The 16,164-nt window shown below is 37.8% G+C and overlaps 1 protein-coding gene across 2 annotated transcripts in view; it reads right to left on the bottom strand.

Moving 5' to 3' along the window:
• PKIA (cAMP-dependent protein kinase inhibitor alpha) overlaps positions 1 to 16,164 on the bottom strand; it is a 43,859-nt gene that overhangs the window by 12,735 nt on the left and 14,960 nt on the right. The window contains exon 1 of one of the 2 annotated variants that reach the window (XM_066332573.1): positions 6,496 to 6,517. The exons of the other annotated variant lie outside the window; for it this stretch is intronic. The gene's annotated coding sequence lies outside the window, so the exon portion shown is untranslated. Of the gene's footprint in view, positions 1 to 6,495; positions 6,518 to 16,164 lie in introns of those variants that run through there. 2 annotated transcript variants of the gene reach the window in all.

Below are 16,164 nucleotides of genomic sequence, written 5' to 3'. Positions count from 1 at the left end.
ACACTCCCGCTTCTTCTCCATCTATGCTTATCGGCAGCATCAAATAAGAGATTTTCAAATAAAACTCTTCCAGGCTTTGGCTGCTAAATGTTGTATCACGATCAGCACATTATTTAAATGTAATTATCTATATTCAGCTTTCACAAGGGAACAAAAAGAAAAAAAAAAAAGAAAAAGAGAATTTGTCATTTAATAGGATGTCTGATTTAGAAAAGGTGTATAATTATGCTTTTAAAATAAATTTTGATTCCAAATCTAGCCTTAACTTAGAGACAGGGCTACAGGGTTCTTTCCAGTGAGGACACAGATCTATTCCACATCAACCTGTACCTAGATTTGTACCTTATGCATGGCCTTCTAAGATTACTGCAAAACCAGAGGAACAATTTAACAAAAGCATTTTTCTTCCACAGAGATTGTATCTATTGTGTTATGCAACAATGTGCTTTTGCACAGACACAGATGAACAGGAAAATAGCATTAACTCTTGAAAGCCAATTAAAGACAGTATTAATAACAATGCAAGGTATTAAGCTGGGCAGTATTTTAATCTGCACTTTGAAAATCCCTCATGTAGTTTTTCTGTCTGATGTTTCTGAAGTGACAAGCTCCTTAAAATAATAATGCAGAATAGGTATTTTACCTTTGACAATTAGCATCCTTTTAGGGTGCACATTCTATACATAGCAATCCTAGTACTTCTAAGATCTCAATAGAAATTAGTAGGCAATTCAGATGGTAAAACAATAAAACAGAATGAAGAAAATCACCACCTGAGATTATTTTCAGAGAAAAAAAAAAAAAAAAAAAAAAAAAAAAAAAAAAAAAAAAAAAAAAAAAAAAAGCTTGTTTAAACCTGCATAAAACAGCTGAAAAGAGTAGTTAAGATACCCTTCAGCTCACAACCTATACAGGATATCATTCACAAAGACAGTTAATTGGTTTTCCTTCTATGTTATCTAAGTTGCAGTTTTCCTAGAGAGATCTACAGAACTAAAAGCCAAATAGTTACAGTTCTTACCATGTCCTTGTTCAGGCAAATTGCATTATGCCTATGACCATAAGAATTTGGTCTTTCATCTACCACTTAATCTGAGTTCACAAATTTAGTTTTAGCTTCCACCATTCCATAAAACTGGCCAATGAAATAGCAGCAGCAAATAAAGAAAAAAAAGCAAACATAACCAATGAAGCAATGCTAAAGAGACCTTGGTTCTTTAGAAAGATACAGTGCAGATGATATTGATGGTTTGGGGAGTAATTAAAAAATAGCAATAAATGTTTTGATATTCTGAAATTAATACCCTATGGAAGAAACTAATCACAACATCTAAATATCTACATAGGAACACTATGTTAGGGTACAGAAGAGGGTGACCTGGTATCTACCATCACTGTTCACTGCCTAACCTAAAGAATAGGCAGGCAACGTGTTTGTGAGAAAAGGCATTCACTGCGGTGTGACTTTTTACTCGCAGTTTGTGAATTAACCTCTTGGCTTGTGAAGGAGCAAGTTAAAGCACTACTTTTCAGGACACTCTGATACTCTCTATGAACAACTCAATCCATTCCAAGCATCTTACAATCAAAGAGATAAAGGCCTCAAGCCAAGGAGAGCATTTTAGCTCCTCACATGACACACACCTGGCAGCCCTGCTGAGCATTCACACATCTATCTGAGCTGAAAGGAGGTCAATGTTTTAAAGTTCTGGGAGGATGTGGCCAGCTATGCAGCACCTTAGAATGCTGTAGTGCTCTGAACCAAGGAACACAGCTAGAACACTACACTGAACAAATACAGTGTTTGTTTAAAAGGACTGGTTTCAGCCTTTGGAGAAAGCTTGTTTATTTGGGTCTCTATATGGCAATCCAGAAGCACTTCTTACAGAACAGCGAGCTGAAATAAGTCCATGAAGACTATGACACAAAAACCACCCCTCAACAACAAAACTGGGCTCTTCCTCAGCTGCTAGGTTACTGGAAAAGACCAGTCTGTTGAGAATCCCCAGCTGACTGGCAGCTTGGAGACGCTCCGTGCAGAAAAGACACTTGCTGCAGAAACGTGAAGATGATGTCTGCTTAGGATCAGGATGTTTAGTAAAGGGATGGGGATTAGGGGGGAGGGAAATTTGTGTGGGCTTTGCTCATGAAGCTCTGTATCTTCCTAACCTTGCCTTTAATTCAGGATTTGTGCTGTAATCGAGTTTATTCTCTCAGATGCTTCTGTCAGTAATGCTAACATTTCTAGTCAGTGATTTAAAGGTATTGATCAACACAGGTCTCATTTGGTGAGACTCTGCTCCTTAGAGAACTTGATATAAGCACTGTCATGACTATTTTTGTAACAGCCACATCTCATTTAGTCACTGCTACATACAACAGCCTGTATATGGCTTTGTGGGGGGAAAAAAACCCAAAATACTGAACAGTCATGATCAGTAACCTGCAAATATTTCAGGCCAAACTGCCGTAAGCCAGTCTTCCTTACAAACAATTGTCCACTGAAAAAAACAATAAATACAGGTTTAGCAAACTTTTAACTGAAGGTCTGATAAAATTAAAACCTTCAGTTAAAAGTTTGCTAAGCCTGTGAACTACCCACAGACAGGTATGAGCCTTCCAAACAATGGCACATAGGCAGTAATGTGGAAGCCACCCAGATAAAAGGTTTTCTATGAAACAGATTTCTAATTTTTAGCAGAAGTTTAATGCTGTGGAAGGAGTTAAGAAAGAGATCTGTTAGACCATGAGAACTGCATTTATTCAGCCTTGAGAAAAGAAGGCTTTAGGGGACACCTCATCACCATCTTTCAGTATCTAAAGGGTGGCTAGAAAGAAAATGGAGACTCCCTTTTTACAAGTCACATGGAAAAAGATGAGGGGTGATGAGTACAAGTTGTTACTGGAAAGATTTCAGTTGGACACAAGAGAATTATTCACAATCAGAACATTCATCCATTCAATAATATCTACAGGAAAGTGGTGGATTCCCCACTACTGGACACCTATAAGACTCAGCTGAACACGGTGCTGGGCCATCTTGTCTAGAGATGCTCTTGCCAAGAGAGGACTACGAGATCCTGGAAATCCCATTCTAACCTGGTATAATATGATTCTATGAATCAATCCTGCTCTAGATGACCTAAAAGAATTCTGGTCCATTGAATTTTCTAATTCTGCATCCATAAAACTCTCATCCATGTAAGATCTATTTTCCTCACTCTTTTTTTTTTTTTTTTTTTTTTTTCTTTTTACTTTGCAGTTAGGCACCTTGTTAGATATTACTTTACTAGCACTAAGGCTTTCGAGGTAAAACAAAAACACCAAACCACCCTCTGCAAAAAGACCACAAAAGAAAAAACCTACATTTTCATTCAAAAACCCCACAAACCACCCCGCCCCCCAAACAAAACAACAACAAAACCCAATAAAAACAACCAAAAAAAAGTCCAAAAAATGAACAAGAAGTGGCACAAAGACTGTATGCAGTACATTGTGGTGAACTTTTCTATTTCAATGGGAATCATCTGTGTTTTCCAAGAAAATAGTTCCATGGCCCAAGGCAGCCTTAATTTCTTTATAAGGGCCCAAATACTTAGTTGAACTATAGATTTAAGGGCTAAACATTCCTAAGTAGTTCATTACAGTTTTTGCAATTCCTAACAGCAAACCATGAAACTAACATGAAAATTCATGCTCTTTGTTACAGGCCAAGAAATGTAGGCCATCTCTTCTACGTTAACTTATGCCCAATCTGATAAAATACTTTGTTATGCAATATACAGCTTTGTCATGCAGAGGGTAAGAGCTTGTTCTTCATTGTTTTAAAATGTCAGTAAAGGTAATGGCTAGCAAGAGGATATCAGCTAGCACTGCCAGGACTTATCTATGCATGTGCTGAGCTAGGTGAATATGATGGCATTATAAAGACACAATATGGATATAAAGAATCGAATTTCAGATGGGGAGGCACCATCCAGAAGGGGTCTGTCTGAAAAGGAAGTAAAAAGCATATGAAGATGGGGAGGAAGAAGCAAATGCCTTAGATAATTCAAGAGCTTAGTTAGAGGAAACCAGTTTACAACCAAAAAGGAAGACTGTGGTGGGCTCTTCTAGCTGCTCTACCAAAAAGCTCCCAGATGGATAACTTGACTCACGGACTTCACACAGGGCCACTGATTTGAATGCAGGCTTGGCTCCCCCATTGCAATGGGTTGCTCCCATTCCCAAGTTAGCTGAAGTTTGCATTTTGTGATGTTCTGAATTCTGTCAATTTGACTGATACGTTTATAGCATCGACAACAGCAGTTTGCATGTTACAAAAGCCTTTGAAAGGCATGCAGTTAGAACAGAAAAAAGAAAACGTCTAGATAACAGTATCACGACAGCACCAATAACAGCATTTATAACAGGAGGATGCACGAGCATTTTCATAAGGTTTCTTGCACACCTATCCGTCAGGATTCTTCAATGTTTCAGTACACTGTGTAGTCTGGCTATCAAATATTCAAGCTATCTGAACACTCTACAGTTAAGTTGTCCTTAAACTCTTCTGTATTCTTAAAACAAACAGCTGTCTCCCCTCCAAGGCACTTTCCTCAAATCTTTAGGGCAATATAAGCTACTAAACAGAAGCAGCATTTGCAGTATTACATATATTTTCAGTAATTTCTGGTGAAGTAGCTGAACTGTTTGCATGTGATTACCTTTTAAAATCATGCAGTCATGACTCATCAAGAAAGTATGTGTTGCAACCAGAACAGAAGAGCCTGAGCTTATTACTGTTTCTTCTTGGGCAGTGGCAAACACTGCAGTGAAAGGAAAGGGGTTGCCTTTTTTTGATAGCAAGATCAACCACAACCATGCATTTCTAAATATTAAACCATTGGTTCCTATTTGCTTTTAATAAAATCAACTACCTCTCACAAAAAAAGAAAACTGCTAGAGGATATTATGCTTCTGCTAAGATATCACATTTCACGTGCAAGCTTGGAGTTTCCAAAAATACACCCAATGACATCACATTTTTCAGTATTTGCAAAGAGAAATACCACTGGGCTAGCCTGAAGACCTGAGAACATGAGATATCTGAAGTATATTTTCAATGCTAGACACATAAAAAAAAAGGATGGAGAAGGTAATTTATAAAAAACTGATTAATGTATTGTGGCACAAAGACATACATATTCCTGGTTTATCTGGTTGGCTTTTTCATTTGTTAATAACAAATTCCCTTTCCCCTTTTTTTTTTTTTTTTGTCCTGTGGCAGGCATTTAAAACCTACTTTACATTTGAATTCGTTTTCTCAGCCATCAGACATTCTGCCTTTTAATTACTATCTAGAAGCTGGGGGGGGAAAAAAAAAAAAAAAAAAAAGAAGGCGAACAATTTGGCTAAAAGCAGTTCGAGTTTTTTAATTTAAAAGCAGTTTAATTTAATATTCCTCAAAAATCAGATTCACATTTTATATTGTATATAATTTCACTTTGGTTTCTCCTGTTCTCAGCGTTACGTTTTTCAAGGTTTCCATAATTTTTGCATTCTGTTCCCATGTGTACACTGACTACTTTAGAGACTAAGGACTGCCTGGCTCTGTTGCTATGCAACAGCATAGCCTACTTAGGGCTTCCTGAAATAATTGTCTCAAATGTGCTTTTTTTAGACTTGTTTCCAGCAGGAATACTTTACAGATTCTTTATAACGGACCACTGATATTACCACAGTGTTAGATAGTGGTCAGCTGGGAAGTATTGGTAGCTACTTAAGGTTAAAAAAACCCCAATGTTACTGCTTGCAAAATTCCAGACATACCTCCTGCATTTTCAAAGGGAGGTAAATATCACAAATATCCCTATATTTTTGCCAGATGTTATTCCTGTGTATGAGAGCCATGTATTTATCAGAGGAAAAAAATATTCTTAACTGTTCTTTGTTTCACTCTATTTCATTCAAGGGAAAAGTTCTCTAGAGTATGTTACCCACCACTCAGGAAAAATGAACGCTCTTGATATAAAGGCTATTATAAATTTAATCATCTCAACAGAATGAACACATATGCAAATATTCTTTATTCCAATTCATTATCAAATAAGTTGATGTTAGAATTCTTTAGGACAAGGTTCCATTTTTTTAAAATCACACTATGCCACAAACTGGACCTGTATTTGCTTTCTAAGGTACTTTCAAGGAGCCCCTGAGAAACTGTCCCATGAATCCTTCAATCTTTCAAGCCTTCAAGCATTTTTCTTCTTACAACCTTCTAGTGCTCCTGTTTCAAAAGTGGAAAAATATGTTTTGTTTTCTTATAGCTGGCATAATTGAGAATCTTAAAGTTATTTAATCTCTTAAAAATACATAGAGCAGTATAAATAAAAGTTTATTAAAAAAGCATTGATTAATTCCAGAGGGCCAAACATATTACAATAGACCAGGGTGAGGGATCAAAGGAAGGAGGTCTAACAGTACAGAATATTGTAATAAAAGGAAATATTTTACCTCTTATTCTTTTTTCTCTCTTGTTCACCTTAGCATGTTCAGCAGTATCTACAGAGAGCAGTGTGCCAGTCCAGAATTGTGGTAAAGAGAAAGATGTTTGTCAGAGCCAGGAGAAAATAAGAGCAAGGCTTAAATTAAGGTCCTTGCAGAGGCAAGTCCACCTGCAGTCTCTTAAAGGAAGAGGGGAAAGAGAACAGCAATTTCATACTGTTTGCAATATCCTAGGTCTTAAAGATGGCTTTTTCTTAAACAGAGTGGACTGTGCTGGGCTTCTCAAAACCAAATGCAGGAGGTGGCTTAAAGGGGTAATTTTCCATATTCATATGCATAACCACATACATACATAATAGCCAAGCTATCCAAGAATATGAGTCAGCAAGGTTTAGTGAGTGGGATTCTCCCAGACTTCAAGAAGTTTATTCTTTAAAACCAGATAAGTAGTACAGCTCAGACTCAAATCTGTACCAATACAGTTTTAAAAGCAAAGAGATCAAGATGTGAAGAGCAGCAATAGTTGGAAGGCTCTCTTTTGGGGCAAATAATCAGTTTGAAACCTCAAAAAAACCCAGAATCAGGTGAGGAGAAGAAAGCGCTAATAAAGTACTCTTCAAAATGGTGAAATCTGTTATTATGTGCAGTTTGTATTTTATACTTCACAGTATTTATGGGCATTTCGAAGACAGACCAAATAATTTCTAACCTAGCCAAAAGAAATACCTTATATTTATACCCCTTACAATACGCTTGAAGATAGTAGCAACCTCTTTTGCATGTCCACGTTTAAAAAATAATCTAATTAAACAAACAGGAAAAAAGCAAAACAGACTACAACTCTCACTAAATAATCATTTTTCACCTAAGATCATTTTGTACACTTTGTATTGAAAACTGCGCGCTATAGAGTATTTTTCTGACAAGTTTCCATGTGCTGGAACTAAATAGAAACAAAACAAACAAACAAACAAAAAACCCCCCAAAAACCAAACAAACAAAACCAAAACCAACAAACAAAATTAAATTTTCTTGCATATACTAATATTTAATTTATAATTGTGTTGCATTACACAGGCTGTCCACAATACTCAGATTTTAGATGCATTTCTAGATGCAAACCCAGGTACCCTGACAAACACAATACCCAATGACAATCGAGGAACACACAAGTTCTGCAAACCACAGCTACTTAAAATCACTGTTACAGCTTTGAACCTTTTTGATGGTCAAAAATTTCTCTTTGTCCCAATTTCAAGTGAAATTAAAGCTCAAATACTTAACTCATATTCGTCTAATGTCCCAATTCTTCATCTACAAAAAGAAAATGCCAGTTTGGGCAATTTACAAGCCAGTGATGGAAGCATATAAACAAAGTAGAATTTTCTGGACTCTCACACAGCTCATTGATTTCAGCCAACTCTAACAAATTGCTCAATCACTTTAAAAGATGGCCTATTAAAAACCACATACAGCAGATATTTTATATTCATGGCAAGAAAAATTATCCAACCAAACACATATTTCCTGCAGCTCAAGTTCTTAATTCTACCTTGCAACTCTCCCTTTCACAGAAGTTGCTGACCACTAAGAGACATTAAAAAAGCCTAAGAAGAATATGAACATACAGTTCCTGCCATATGCATAAACTCAATAAAATACAATGAAGTGTAAGCCATGTTTCCTGCTTATGAGCATAAACACACAGGTATAAGCAGAAACAGGAGAACTTACAGAAACCCTTACAAAATTCCAGAGAGGAATTCATGTTGTCAGACTACACAAACCCATCTGTGTTTGAATAGCTTACTTGAGCTTCAGGGCCATGCAAATTGCAGATTTCCTCCTTTTTACTACCTGCTGGTGGATAATGAAAGGAAGTACCAGCTGTCTGCTTACAGTAAGAATGCATATGTGGGCAGAATACTTCCTAAGACTTCCAATTCTTAAATCCTGGCACAGGGAAAACCTTTTAAGAGCAAGAATCACCCACAGATGTGAATTCCTGGATACAATATTCCCAAAAAAAGGCAAGCTTCAGGTATAAATTCAGAGGAAAAAGGTAAAAATATAAAAATATTGCTCAAAATCTGAGGCAACAAAACCCACATCTCGTAGTCTAAGGAAGTGGCTTGTTTGAGTAAAAGCTAAATTTCAGCAATAAATAGAATAAAAAAATTAAGTAATTGGGAGCCAATGAAAAGACATATGGGCAGAGCACAGTATAAAAGTGCATGAAAATAAATCCAAATGGACTCTTAGACAGAGCAGGAAGAAAATCAACTTGAAGAGTCTGCTGACAGAGATGAGACTTATTTTATTTATTTTATAATTGTCATTCCTCCTGGCAAAAATCTTGGGATGCTGACAGCTTATCTGTAAGCCTCTAACCCATCCCAAGTACAACTGTCCACCTTAATACCTAGAAAAACACAAAGGACCATAACACCAGAGAAAACTGGTAGAAACCAGTAATGTTCCTATGCAACAGTTTGAGTGTTCAGGGTCAGAGAACTTTGAATATGACTTTATCTATCCTTGTAAATATACGTACATGTACCTGCAGAGATAGATGTCATTAAATATTCACTCTGTCTGCATAACTACTTTCATCTAGACATATTTAGCAGTAGAGTCTGTAAGCTTAGTAGATTCCCCACAAGCTGTAAGAGAACTGCCTCGCATCCCAAACCTTTGTCTATTTATTTGTGAAATAATTTGCTTTAAAGAAGCACTTTTTGGGTTGACTTTGGCTGATGTTCACTCTGCTCCCTCATTCCCCCTCAACAGGGGGACAAGGGAGAAAATGGTAAGATGGAAAAGAACCATTGAATTGAGATAAAACAGGGAGATATTGTAGTAATTATCAGCACTAGCAAAACAGACTTGACTTGGGGAAAACCTACTGCCAATTAAAACTGACTTGGATAGTGAGAAACAAAGACAAGTAAAAACAACGCTTTCCCTCCACATCAGCCCCCTACCCTCCCTCACCCCAGCTTTGCCCAGGCTCAGCTTCACTTCTGTAGTTTCTTACTGCCCCATCAACCAGCAGCCCCAGCAGATGGGGAATGGAACGTGCAGTCACACCACTCCCTAACATCTCCTCTCTGCTGCTCCTTCCTCCTCACGCTTTTCCTCTGCTCCAGCATGATCCTTCCCATGGGCCGTTCCCACAGGCTCTAGTGTGGGCTGGAGCTTTTCAGGAAACACCAGGGAGTTCTTGCGTGGCAACACTGGCAGGCAGGCAAATACCCAGTTGTATACCTACTCCACTGTGGTCTCCTCCAGGGGCTGCAGAGGAACTTGTGCTCCAGCACTGGTGCAACACATCCGCTTCTTTTCCTTCAACCCTTGTGCTCCCTGTGCTGTGTCTCACCAGCTCCGTTTATTTCTCTTCTACCTGCGCGTTTTAGTTTTTCTTATTCCCTTGCTTAAATATGTTTTCCCCGAGACACCGCTGTCCTGGCTGAGGGGCTCAGCTGTGTCTTGCAGGAAATCCATGCAGCTGACTTGATCTGTGTCCAGCATGGGGCAGACCTGGCCTTTCCTCACAGAGGATGCCCCTAAAGCCACCTACACAACAACAAAATTCGTATCTGTCAGAAGATACTCAGTGGCTGTAAATGACCATAAGTACTGACTGTGCTTTCCAGTGTTCTCCTTAAACTCCACTAATTGCTGAGACTGCCCTTCTGTCACTTTGCTTCACTTACGACTTAGAAATCACAAACATGTGAAGATCTCATCCCTGGTATCTCACAGCTGATAGGAGGCAGCCTCTTTCTAAGCAAAGGCTATGTGGATAAGCATGTTAACACCACGGGAGGTAGACAGTAAGGCACTATTCCCTACTCACCAGCTCCTCTCATCACAGACCAAAAAAACCTCATTGCCCATGATGACTGTAGCTGTGACTTTTATAGCACCAGAATCATTGTGCTTTTCTCCAAGACAGCAGGCCTGTTTTACATGAGAGAGGACAATGAATCTTTTCTGTCGTTTTGAATAATATTAATACAATCTTTGACATTTTTGGGTTTTTGTGCCTAGAAAGGTAAAAGACGAGTATTCACCAGGTTTTTAAACTTAATGGCGACTTCCAAGAACGCATTCACTATAGAAACTAAATTACAAGCTTTTTTCCAAGATCATACCATATTATTCCATTGAACTAATGCCTCTTAGGAGAACCAGAAGTGCCAAGAATGCAAACACACTGCAAGAGATAACATGTTTGTTTTTGGGTCCACTCTAAGCATTGATTAGCTTGTTCATAAAGTAAACGTTCCAAAAGAATAGCAGGTAAGAAGACAACCCTTGCCCATTTGCTAAGTCTAGGTGAACAATTAGAGTATATAGAGACTCATATTCTCAGTTTCTGACCAACATAGGATACTACAAAAAACGTTTGCTTCAGAAATTAGTATGAACTAATCTTTGCGAAAGTATTTAGGGTTAAGTGGTGAAATAAACTAGCAAATGCAAGCTCTTTTATCACTTCTGAAAATCTGACTTAATGTAACCTTGCAATGTAGGACACCATCCATGAAATTTGAAGATAAAATGCAAATTTCAAGACTAAATGTTGATGAAAAAAAAACCCACTTAGATTTCAGCTCAGTCAGAAGTTCATCCAGACTGCAAAAAACATTAAGGGAAGAAATACAGGGGGTGGGAGAGAGAAGGCAAAGACTTTTTTTTCTACTTCTAACCAATTAATGCTTACATTTTCTATCCTGCCTATTTGCAACTGGATTAAAAGCTTCACTGAACATATATACTCCACAGGTAACCTTTAGGTAAGTAAATTTTAACTTCCAGTGCAATACATTTGAAATTTGCTATCTCAACCACAAGAATTATCTTTTTTACCCTCCCCTTTAACAAAATTTTCCATTGCTACTACATACCTTATACTTACAGCCTCCTCATGATCCAGTAGAAACACCACCAGTATTTTCAAACAAATAGCACTGATATTTGCACAACAGATAACGTTCCATACTTGTTTTCATCAGACTCCAGTGAATTCAGAGCCAAGCTAAAAATGGAAAGGTGATGTATCTTCAGTTCAGAAAAGCTTTTCATCACTCTGAATGAAATAGCATTCTGATAAGACACATCTTAACTATACCATGCTCAGCCTCAAAATCTTTCAAATCTTTCTTCACAAAACGCTTCTAACCCCCTCCCCAAGTAATTTGCTTCTTAACCCTTTGTGGGGAATATCTTTAAAGTATAGTTTTCAGAACCAAGAAATATTTTCTCCCTTTTGTATTTTGCCACGTTTCTTGCTCAAGCCCCTGTGAGGATTAGTCAAACGTTAGCACTCAAATATTAAAATCAATTCAATTTAAAATCATTTATGTTATGAATTTTGAAATATAAAAATTTAAACATGCAAAGTACTGAAAGGAAAACAAAAATATATCAAGAATCTGGAAGGCTAACTGCAAGAGGGAACTATTTCCCCAGAGGTGGCTTTTGGATGAAGACTCACAAACTCTGGGCACTACATTCCTGTGTGAAGCACTGCTGAATCCACATGTCTTGACATGTGTCCCCCTTTTTTCCACAGAGCTATTTTTCGTGATGTCGTTACAGGATTAACACATTTGTAACCAGACAGCAGTGATATACATGTGATAAGATTTTTTTAGGAATCGCTACAAATCCTTTAGCCATTTGACTCATATGCCAAATGAGGCAAACTTATCTGTAAAGTCAAATTTAGGTATTGCCTGAAATTTCACATCTATCGCACTACATAACATGATGATTCTTAGGCTCATTAAAGCTATTTTTCATTAGTTCTCCTCTTGTTTGGCCTACTTCAGGATGCCATTTAAAGGACTTCAAAATTAATAGGTTCAATAGAAAGTAATATCAAATTTAATCAAAATTTCCCCACAAAAAAGAAATACTGAAGGATTTTTTTTCCTCTGCTTAAAAGAGATACAACTGGACTGCTGAGGACATGTAACGTGCACAGATTTTTTGAGTCTGACAGTCAAAAGAGGATACCATACAAAGACAAGAATAAGTTAAGTGCTATGCCATCCTCATAATAAAAACAGTAGAACAGGAAAAGGCATTCACCTAGAAATATAAGCAGAAAGAAGGGGGGCTGTTTATTGTTAAAAATCAAACCAACTCTCCATAATTCCATGAAACACAAGCACACCTCTTTCACTCATCACATACAAGACCAAACAAATGCTTCTTACCCAATGAAGTTTAGTCAGAACAATTGCAGTTAAATTTCTGGTTAAATGACAACCTGAAGAATAAATAACCCATATAAGCTAAACAAAACAAACCACCACCTGTAATTTGATTAAATATAGATTATGATTACATTGCCAACAAAGGCAAACTAGTTTAGTCTGATTATTAAGCAGGTAATCAAAGATTCCACTGAGCTCTAATGTTACTGCATGAAATTTTAATGAAGCAGCACAGCATCACGTCTTTTAGATGTCACAGCAGTAACAACCAAGTCTAACCAGGTAATTTTTCATCTGTTCAGCTTCATATTATGTTCCTTTTTCTGCATTCTTCCTACTAGTCTTGGGCACTCTAAAACAACAGTAACAGAGCAGAGGAGCTCCAGAGACAGAACCAAGCCTGATACTAGATAAGAAGGTTCTTAGAAACAAATTGTGATTAGGTACATCTAGAAGAATAAGTACTTCAAGTTAGCTCACATGCTTCATTAAGAAAATTACTCTCATTATGCCATTATAAGGCTGAATATATTTTTCCTTAAAAAACACAGAGCCAGGAACATGCTATATCACAAGGGTATTTCTGTTTGCTTTGAAGTAGACTGGAAAACATTGTGCTGATCATGGTTAAGAGCAAATAGCTCTGGACAGAATTTAGAAGAGAGTTTTGTTATAAGAAAACAAGAATTACAAATAGGAAAACTAAAATATAAACTATAATAGTGCAGCATGCAGAAATAAAAAACTGTGCTCTATACAAAGTGATTACTTCATGTTATGCCACTAGCAATGTTACCACCAAATATATATTTTTTTTCTGAGAATCAGAAAATAAGTGTTTTCTCTATCCAGAATGAATATTTTTCACTAGCTTTCCTTAACAGGTCTATACAGAAAGACTCTGGAAGTTGTTTAAAGTGAATACACTTCAAGAGAAGAAGCTACAGGGTCTCCTGGAATAATGTCAACAATATTCACAATTAAAAATTAGAAAATGAACCAAAAACCAAAACACACAAACCATCCCCCCCAAACAGTCTTGAAATTCTACACTCTTTAATGGATTTCTGTGATTTCTCATGTCATTCCCCCCCTCCCCCCCCAGTACAATATGAACCATATTCTGTTATTAATTTAAATTAATTTATTTCCCAGAGTTCTTTTATGTTTCACAGATTTCAGCATGTGATGGAGCTTTTCTTGAATATCTTCTACGTGGGTGGATTTTATAGAAGGATAAATTTAGTTTGCAAGGCCTGTTGTCACATATCTGTGTTTTTCTGCACCAGAGTAAGGTACATTAAACAATGACAAAGTCATTAATACCTAAATATGGAATTGCTTATTTTGCTCATATCTTGTTGTCTTAGTAAGAACTTCATGCAGCATATGGAAAACAGAAGTCATTTCTTCACAAAAAAGACTGTGGTCACATCTTGCAGGTTTAGAAGAAAAGCAGTTTGCCATCACTCTTTTCTACACACAGGAGTTTGGACCATTTCATCCAGGCACTTGAGCAATGCTCTGCTGCATTTGGATACTCTCTGTTGTAACTGAAGCTCTGTCTCTTGCATGATCATAGATCAGCTTACTCCTGTGAAATAAGCACTGTGCGATGGAAAAGCTTGTCTTTAGCAAAACAACATAAGCTAAGAGGACTTCCAGAACTGCTCATGTATTTTACTCCAGAAACCACTAAAATCAACGCACTTAATCTAAGGAGCATGATCCAGAAGTGGAAGTTTCCTGGTCTTCAGTACACAAACCGTAAGACTAGAGAGTTAGGCATCCTCATCTGCAAAAAAAGCACAGGACCAGAAGGAAAACAATTGTGCTTGTAACTGATAAACCAGTTTCAACTGATAAACCAACATACCTTTTATACTGGTGGTTCTGTCCCTGTGTTCCTTGAGACTGATTCCAAGTCTTCTCCTTCTTTCGAATGAAGCTATTATGTGGAAGATGAGCAGTGAGATCCACTTCTTCCCTACCTCCACACAGGTTTTTGAGGTAAAAACCTGACTCGGATCCTGAATCAGGACTGACAGGTCTGTATGGGCACACCTAATAAAGCACCACTCTTAGAATCACAGAAAAACTTCGGTAGGGATATCTGGAGGCCATCAAGGCCAACAACCACTTGAGGTTAGGTAGGCTAACATCAAACTTTGGTCTGGTTGCTCAGTGACTTCAGAAGAATTTCGAGTATCTCCAAGTCTGGAGTTCCCACAGGCATCTTGCCACGCTGTTACCAGTGCTAAACCATTTTTAAAGTGACAGATTTTCCTTCCATGCAGCTGGAATTTCTCTTATTGCAACTTGTGACCATTGCCACTTAATCCTTTTGTGGCAGAACTCCAAGAAGTCTACAACATCTCCTTGGGTAGTGCTGTTAGATCTTGTAGTCCTTTCCATTCTGGACAAACCCATTTCCTGCAGTCCCTGCTCGTACATCATGTGCTCCAGCTTCATGTTTTTCGTAGCCTCCACTAAACTTGAGCAGGCATGTCAATATATCCCGGTTGCAGCAGCTGTCCAAATAACTGTGATGGCACACTGGTGTCTCTTAGCGAGCTCAAGATCAGATCTTAGATGAGAGAAATCTTAGATGAGATAAATAGAAAGGTACACAAACACAAGGAGTCTGGCCAGCAGTTCTAGATACTTACTGGTTTTAAGTAAAGTATGGAAGACTAGAGTCTTGAATTCAGTCTCCTAAAGGCTGTATGTAGTTCCCAGATATATTTTTGGCTCATTAAAAGCACTGAAGAAGTGAAGGTTAAAGGAATTAATTAGCAAGTTTAAAAAGTTATCACTGTGTCATAGGTGAAATACAGCCCTCAACTTAGACACACAACTATGTTCTAGGAAGAGGCAGAGCCTGCTCTAGACTTGCTCATTCCTGGAACATAGTACAAGGAACTAAATATTTCCTGTTTAATCACACATCTGCACAGAGTTTATAAAATCACATTTTAGCTTTCTGCTTACTAGAGCCCAGCTTTACTCTGAAGTGATACTTGTACAATGCAAAGCGGTCACATTACAGGCCATTAATCTACAAAGGATTAAACTACAACATTAATCCACAAAGGATGAGAGTTCTGACTCTTCACAAGAAACCTGTCCTCTCAGCTTGTGGTCTCACACAAAGACTACCTGGGTTTCTGCTTACAGGCCTGAGACTCCAGGAGGCTGCCCGCATGAACCAGGCTCTGAAAGATCCAACTGTGAGACAAGACAGCATGTTTTAAATTACTGTCTGTGTAATTAGGCACAGTAAAGGCCACCTTCTCATGTGGAGAAAGACCTGTTAATTACTTTGCTGCCTCTCTTCTGCTGCCATTTCTTGTCCTGAAGGACCAGCTGTCCTTTTCGTCTTTCTCTGCCTTCTGTTCAGAATCTATTTCCCCTTTAGAAAAGGGGACCAATATCTCCCTACCCCTCC

Source organism: Sylvia atricapilla, chromosome 1 (assembly GCF_009819655.1).
Source record: "Sylvia atricapilla isolate bSylAtr1 chromosome 1, bSylAtr1.pri, whole genome shotgun sequence".
Lineage (NCBI taxonomy): Eukaryota > Metazoa > Chordata > Aves > Passeriformes > Sylviidae > Sylvia > Sylvia atricapilla.
The sequence above is the reverse complement of the archived record's forward strand: the minus strand, read 5'-3'. Positions and strand labels throughout refer to the sequence as shown.